Source organism: Acinonyx jubatus, chromosome D4 (assembly GCF_027475565.1).
Source record: "Acinonyx jubatus isolate Ajub_Pintada_27869175 chromosome D4, VMU_Ajub_asm_v1.0, whole genome shotgun sequence".
NCBI classification, from domain to species: domain Eukaryota; kingdom Metazoa; phylum Chordata; class Mammalia; order Carnivora; family Felidae; genus Acinonyx; species Acinonyx jubatus.
In genome coordinates, this window is record NC_069391.1 from 92,733,426 (window position 1) to 92,741,324 (window position 7,899).

At 40.8% G+C, this 7,899-nt stretch overlaps 1 long non-coding RNA gene across 1 annotated transcript; it reads left to right on the forward strand.

The window, feature by feature from the left end:
* Positions 1 to 237: 237 nt before the first annotated feature.
* LOC113594316 (uncharacterized) lies at positions 238 to 7,698 on the forward strand. Its single transcript, XR_003414680.2, has 3 exons — positions 238 to 1,654; positions 6,908 to 7,034; positions 7,309 to 7,698. It is a non-coding gene; the product is annotated as an uncharacterized LOC113594316 (long non-coding RNA).
* Positions 7,699 to 7,899: the final 201 nt, after the last annotated feature.

Sequence of the window (7,899 nt, forward strand, 5' to 3'; positions counted from 1 at the left end):
TGAGAGAGAGAGAGAGAGAGAGCAAGTGGGGGAGAGGCACAGAGAGAGGAAGATACAGAATCTGAATAAGGTTCCAGGCTCTGAGCTGTCAGCAAAAAGCTCGATGTGGGGCTTGAACTTGTGAACTGTGAGATCATGGCCTGAGTGGAAGTCAGACGCTTAACCAACTGAGCCATCCAGGATCCCCTCAAAATTTTTAAAAAATGTTTATTCCTTTTTGAGAGAGAGAGAGAGAGAGAGACAGAGAGACAGAGAGAGAATGAGTGGGGGAGGGGAAGAGAAAGAGGGAAACAGAGGATCTGAAACAGGCTCTGTGCAGATAGCAGACAGTCCATTGTGGGGCTGGAACTCATGGACTGTGAGATCATGACCTGAGTTGAAGTCAGATGCTCAACCAACTGAGCCACTCAGGCGCCCCTCTCTCAAAATTAATAAACTAAAAAAAAATTATTTTAGCCCATGTAGAGTTTTAAAAAATGTTTTCGTGGGCAAAGAGGGCCTGGGGCTTCCTAGTCTGCCATCTTGCAAATCTCACTTCACTGTGGCCAGTGTTATAGTCCCATTTATTTCAATGCTCACTAGTAGTTTGGATATGTGAACAAATTGGATATGTGAACACAGGCTTCAGGCCTTCCTCATGGTTTCTCAGCAGGAATCAAAATGAGGTGTGTTTTAATAGCACAAAATTACATTCAACCTATGTATACTTGTACTACATCAAGATGGAAGCATTTACATGCTATATTAATGCAATTAAAAGAAATGTAAAGTGATAGATTTTGTTTTGCAAAGCCATGGGTTAGCAATTCTGAAACTACTTCCTGTACATTCTGTCTCCCCACAAGATGCTTATTAGTAATTGTATAGTGGAGAAATCTGAAAGGCACTACCTTAACCAAATGATCAAAGCTGACAGTGCCTTAAGGGGACAATGTGCCTCCTGATATAGGTGCATTAGAATTTTTTGTAGTATTCCTGCTGAAAATAATCTAAATTTAACACCAAGAAAACATTAGTGAAATCCAATTTGTCAATATTATGAAAATATAAAGAAATCATCAGGAAAACACTAACAATTTGTTGCCTCTCATTTAAAGTAAGCCCTGTCAGTGTGGTTTCTTTTCTTTCTCTTTTTTTTCCAGCCACATTGAGCTGTACTGCAAGGGTACAGATGCACAGTGGGCAAAGGTCGTTATACAATCAGAACTGTATTTAACCAAAGCAAGAGAGCAGCCAGCAAGTTACAGGTGTACACAAGCGAGTATACAGGCTGACCATGTTAAGAAGGGAGAAGAGGGATGGCGAGGTATAGAGCTATGATCAGTGCATCCGGCGTGGGGCTGGGGAGACTTCCAAAATCTGGGTAGGCGCTTATGAAACTACAAAACTTCCCTGGTCCCACAGACAGGTGCTTCTCTGGAGACTGGGGCCGCCTGGGGTCAGCCAGCATCCAAGCCCCACGCACCTCCTGCCGCCCAGGACTACGCTTCCCGGCGGCCTCTGCGCCCGGCGCCCAGGACTACACTTCCCGGCGGCCCCCACTTCGGAAGCGGTTTCGTCCAGATCTGCCTTCCCGCCGCTGATTGGCTGCTGGCGTCCGCCGTCCGCGCGGCGGCTCTCGGAGGTGGTGTCGGTCCGCTTGTCCTGACGCCAGGTGTGGGGTGCAGGTTCCGGTAACAGTGGGTGTTGGCGGGCGGCTGACGGTGACTGTGTGCGTGTCTGGGAGCGGGAGTGGACATACGAGGGGGCGATACGGAGAGGGGCGGGGCGCCCGGAGGTCAAGTGGGCACCGGGGGGCGTGCCTTGCTGGTGTGCCCGCCCTCCCGCTCCGTGAGCTGTGCCCGCTCTTTCCTCGCGCGGTGCTGAGGGCGGGGGCGGGGGAGGTCGGAACGTGCGGGAACCTGAGCGTATCTGGGCGTCTGCTGTATTAGGGGCTCTTCGTGTTCCTCGGAGTGCTTCTTCCAACTCATGGTGTTGATTTGTTACTATTGGTGATTTCCTCTACTTGCATTTTTATTGCATTCTTAGTCTTCCTCATTCGAATATACTGTACATACGATTGCACGAGTTGATGAATTTTTGCAACCCTAATACGCCTTGGCAATCAGCACTGAGACAGGGTGAAAAAAATAAAAGGATATTGCCAGCATTCCAGTTGTCATACCCCCTGCCCCGTTACTGTCAATATCTGATAATGTGAATCCTTTACAAAGAATTCCCTTGTAAAACCTTTGTAAAGGTTTCCTTTGAGATTGCCTTGGCTATTCACAGATCTTTGCACTTCTATAAGAATATTAGAATTGATTTGCTAATTTCATTAAAAAATTACTTTTTTAAAAATTGGGGTTGCTTTGAATCTACAAAGTTTTTTTGAGAGAATTTACATCTACTCATGTCTTCTAATCAATGAACATGGGATATATATATATATATATATATATATATATATATATATCGTTCAATAATATTCTGTCATTTTTACTCTAGAGGTCTTAAGACTGTTTTGATTTGTAACTAGCTATAAATTCTTATACTATTGAAAGTTACATCAGAGTTAAAATTTTGTGTTTCTGTTTAGTTGTTCTTGATTTATGGAAATCAAGCTGATTCTTTTTAAGTTGACCTTTTATCAATCTTGATAAAATCACTCAATTCTAGTAGCTTATCTATAGATTCTTTAAGATTTTTTAATGTACACAATCATGTCATTTGTGACTAATGAGTTTAATTTCTTCCTTTTTAGTACTTATGCGTTTTATTTCTTTTTTCTTGCTCTGTTGTACTGGATCAGACCTCTAGTTGAAAGGTCTTCTTTTTCATAATTTTAAGGGGAATGCATTCAGATTTTTAGCTTTAATTGTGATTTTTGAGGGAGCATTTTAAGATTTGCCTTATCAGGTTAATGATAGTGTTTCCTTTGATTTCTGGTTTACTCAGTTTTTATCATAATGTTGGATTTTGTCAGAATTTCTGCATGTATCCAGGGGATCGTGTAATTTTCTCTTTTTTCTATTAATGAGGTGAGGTACACTGATTTTTAAGTAATATTGTTACTATTTTAAGGTATTATTATTATTATTATTATTATTATTATTATTATTTAAAGTAAGTTCATGCTCAACATGAGGCTTGAACTCAGGATCTGAGTTCAAGATCAGGAGTCACATGCTCCACTGACTGAACCAGCCTGGCACCCAAAGTACATTGATTTTCAAGTGTCAGACATCTCTTACATTTTTCACATAAGCTCCACTTGGGTATGATATATAGGTATCATATATCATATAGCTCTCACTATCTTTGCATTTTTGTCTTATTGGTTTGCTTGTCTGTTTTTGCCTTCTATATTTTGAAGTTGTGTTATTGAGTAGATAGAGGCGTAGAATTTTGATTTTCCTGTTGTGTTGACATCTATAATAAAGGTGAAATATTCCTGTTTAAGGCAAGAATAACTAATAGACATAAAGCCTATTTTGTTTGATATTACTGTAGTTCTACCTGCTGTCCTTTGGTTAGTATTCACATGCTAGGTCTTTTTCTATTCTTTTACTTTCAGTCTTTTTCTACCTCATATTTGAAGGGTGTCTTTTGTAAACAGCATGGAGTTGTATTTTGTTATTAAATATGCTCCAACAAGTTTAGTCTTTTCTTAGTTTGTGTTAGTTTATGTTAAATGTAATTACTTACATAGTTGGGTTTATGTCTGTTTTGTTGTTATTTGTTTTTTCCACTTAGTACATGTTTTTAAGTTTATTTATTTTGAGAGAAAGAAGAGTGAGCAGTGGAGGCACAAAGAGAGAGGGAAAATCAGAAGCAGGTTCTGTGCTGCCAGGGCAAGAACCTGATATGGGGCTTGAGCTTATGTGAGATCATGACCTGAGCCAAAATCCAGAGTCAGACGCTTAACTGACTGAGCCATCCAGGTGCCCCTAGTTCATCTTTATGTTCTCTTTTGTCTTATTTTGGGTTAATTGAATTTTGTGTCTTTCCATTTTTTCCTTCCATCATACATTCATGTATGTTTGTTTTAGTGTTTTTGCACTAGAGATTGCAGAATGCATCATTGATGCTTTATAGTGTAATACAAATTATTTTTACAATTTCCCAGTGGTGCTAGAATTTTAGAACTTTTAAAACTGCATTTGCCAACTTCATCCTGTCTCTCCATCCCCTCCAGTATTTCTTGGTAATGGATTTTAATTCTACATGTACCTTCTTTTAATTAAAAATTTTTTTATTTTAGAGAGAGAGTACATGCGTGGAGGACAGGGGAAGAGGGAGAGAGAGAATCTTAAGCAGTCTCCACACTCAGCACAGAGCCCAACATGTGGTCTGACCCTGGGATCATCACCTGAACTGAAATCAAGAGTCAGATGCTCAACCAACTGAGCCACCCAGGCATCCCGATTCTACGCGTATTTAAATATGAATTTTTTTTCCTGGTTAATATTCATTGAAATTTACCCCTATACTTATTCATCTTTTATGTTTTTATTTATTCTCATGCTTTCAATGAGGATTCTTTCCCTTCTGCCAGGTGAACCCATAAAACTTTTCTTCATATGGGTTTGGATTAGGAGTTGACAGAATATAGGAAGCTCTCAGCACTAATACATGATAATAGGACCTTTATAGTAGGCAGTTTAGCAATTTTTGTGTAAAAATTTGAACTACACACCCTACAACTTGACTCATGGGTATTATCATACAGATTTGTTTGTGCATGTGAAATAAAATATAAAATAGATAGTGATGGTTTATAAATAATCTAAATATTGATTATCAGGCAGCTAGTTAAAACATTGTGGGTCATGGGACGCCTGGGTGGCTCAGTTGGTTAAGCATCCAGCTTTGGCTCAGGTCATGATCTCACAGTTTGTGAGTTCAAGCCCCATGTCAGGCTCTGTGCTGACAGCTTGGAGCCTGGAACCTGCTTCGGATTCTGTATCTCCCTCTTTCTGCTCCTCCCCTGCTTGTGTTCTGTCTCTCTCTCAGAAATAAACAGTTTAAAAAATTGTGGGTCATTCTTAAGATGGATTATTTTTTTTAAGTTTAGTTGTTTTTTTTTTTTAATTTTTTAATGTTTATTTATTTTTGAGAGAGACAGAGACAGAATGCAAGTGGGTTAGGGGCAGAGAGAGAGGGAGACACAGAATCAGAAGCAGGCTCCAGGCTCTGAGCCGTCAGCACAGAGCCCATTGTGGGGCTCGAACTCGAGCCGTGAGATCATGACGCCAGCTGAAGTCGGACGCTCAAGCGACTGAACCACCAGGCACCCCTTAAGTTTAGTTTTGAGAGAGAGAGAGAGAGAGAAAATGGACGAGTGGGGGAAGGGCAGAGAGGGAGGGAGGGAGAGAGAGAGAGAGAGAGAGAGAATCCTGAGCAGGCTCTTTGCTATTAGCATAGAGCCTGACGCAAGCCTCAAACTCACGAACTAGGGCATCATGACCTGAGCTGAAGTGAGAGATGCTTCACCGACTGAGCCACCCAGGTACCCCAAGATGGATTATTTAATATCTCAAGAATAAAGGAGCTCTTAATGCATTAATATAAAATGATCTCTAAAAGTATATGGTTAATTAAAAATAAGGCAAAAGGAGGTACTTCCACATACTGTAATGAGACATAGGACTGTCTGACCAACCTGTTAGTGAAAACAATGGTAAGTTATAGGTACTATATAAAAATAATCACTGAGAGATTTTAAAGAGAGTTAAAAACAAAAGTCTAGAAGCTTGAATGTTCAAGAAACCTCCTTTAGTAGGTTAGAATGGAGACATTTTATTACAGCACCTGAATAGTATTGTTATTCTTGCTGTAGCAGCGTCTGCAGTCTCTGGGCTCTTGTTACCATGCCTGTGGGAGGTGGGGATGGGGAAAACAGGGCATTGTGATATCCAGTTTGACTTCTCTGAGGAAAGCCTGTCTGTTCTGCCTTCTTTGTATTCAGCTCTGCCCTCTCAGGACAGTCACTGAGAGGACAGATCATTCTTGGAATTCTGAAAACTGTGGCTCATGTGAGTTGGAATTATCACTTTCTGTATTTATATCAGGTCCTATGTTTTTATTGTCTGTCATGAAAGTTGCTCCTGGGATGTCCTCCAGGAATCTGCTCCCAGACCCACTCTTGTGAGCGCCTTCCCTAAGTCCTCTCCTCCCAGCCTGTTCTTGAGTGTACCATGAACAGTCTTAGACCTTTCTCACGTGGTTAGTTTTCAGTCAGGAGTGCGGATGGAGCACATTTTCCCAAGGGAAATATTAAAGATGCCTGTCACAAAACCATGGCTTAATAAGGCTGTGACAAACCACATCCTTGTCGATACAAAGTTTTGATCTGTTTCAGGGAGGTTTTAAATTAGACATAATGGTATAACTAGATAATAACTTTCCATCTATGAATTCCTTCAGAGTTTGGGCAAACCTAAGTGTCTAAAATATAAAATATACGAATGGTCAAGTCAGTTATAAGATACACGATTTGTCTTATATAGCAGGAGAAAAATGCTTGTGATCTCCCGACATAATGATGAAATAGTCCTTAGACTGTTTCTTTCTTAAATTATTATATCACATGCAAATTGTGCTTTCAAAGAGAGAAATATGATCTGAGGTACACATATGATGGATGGAGGCCACAAGTTTTTCTTAGTCAAGCTGCATATTTTCTGCTACTTCACTTACTGGGGAAACTCCATTTTTACAGTATTTGTTCACTTCAAGCCCTTCTGTCTGAAGGTGGCTTGTTTCCCCAATGAGCGGGAGGGAGGGTAGCGGCTCCCGACCTGCCAGACGTGTGCTGTAGCCCCAGCCTGAGTCTCCTCCTTTCTCTGATGACTCTCCATTTCCCTTTCCATGTTGAAAAATTGCCTTTAACTTCATCAGTGATGGGTATATTGACTTTTTTGAGGGGTTGTTAGTATTCAAGGACGTGGCGATAGACTTCACCCAGGGAGAGTGGAACTACCTGGGTGCTGCACAAAAGGACTTATCCAGAGACGTGATGTTGGAAAACTACCACAACCTGGTCTCTGTCGGTAAGGACGTTTACTTGCAGATCATTCGGTATTTGCCTTGTGGAATTTCTGCCTCTTTCCATGTGGATTTCTGGATTGTCTGAATTCTGTTTCCTGCTACTGAGGGAATAATCTGCACTCTATGGTTTTGGGGAAGACGTCTCTGTCACACACTGTTCTTCAGGAGACCTTCACCCTCCTTGTTATTCTCGTTATTATCTTCTTCAATGACCACAGCTGGACTTGAATTCTGCCATACCTGTAGGTTGATCCTATTTCCTTTCCTTTCTTGAAGTAGGACTTTCCAGATCTAAGCCAGATGTGATCTCCTTATTGGAGCAAGAGAAACAGCCTTGGATAGTTACAGGCCATGACAGGCGGACCTTGCCCAGGTGAGTGAGAGCTCATTGACAGAGAGAGGCCTTGGCAACCCAGGTGGCCTTGCCCTGCGGCAGTTACCACCTTTGATATTTTTATTGGGAAGTGCCCTTCCAAGGACTGAGGCCTGACAAGGGAGAGAAGGCCTGAGTCATAGAAAAGTAGCTTTGTTTCTCTCCCTTCTCAGAAACGTAGGTGCCCCCCTTCTCCATGACCAGCAATCTTTTCCTTATATGTGCAATCTAATTCTTTCCCAGCTTCCCCTTGTCATTTAAACTTGTGTAAGTATTGTCACTTCTGAACAATATTTCTTAAAAACCCCTATTTTACCTGTTTTTCAATGACTTGATCCCTTTTTGAGAAGTTTCTCCTTTTTTCAGTAATTCATGCTTTATTCATTCACTCTTATCCAAAATGTATTGATGTTTAATTTATGCAAGCCTCATTTCAGAACTTGAGGAAATTAAAGTGAGTAAATTATTATTATTTTTTTATTGATGTATAGTTG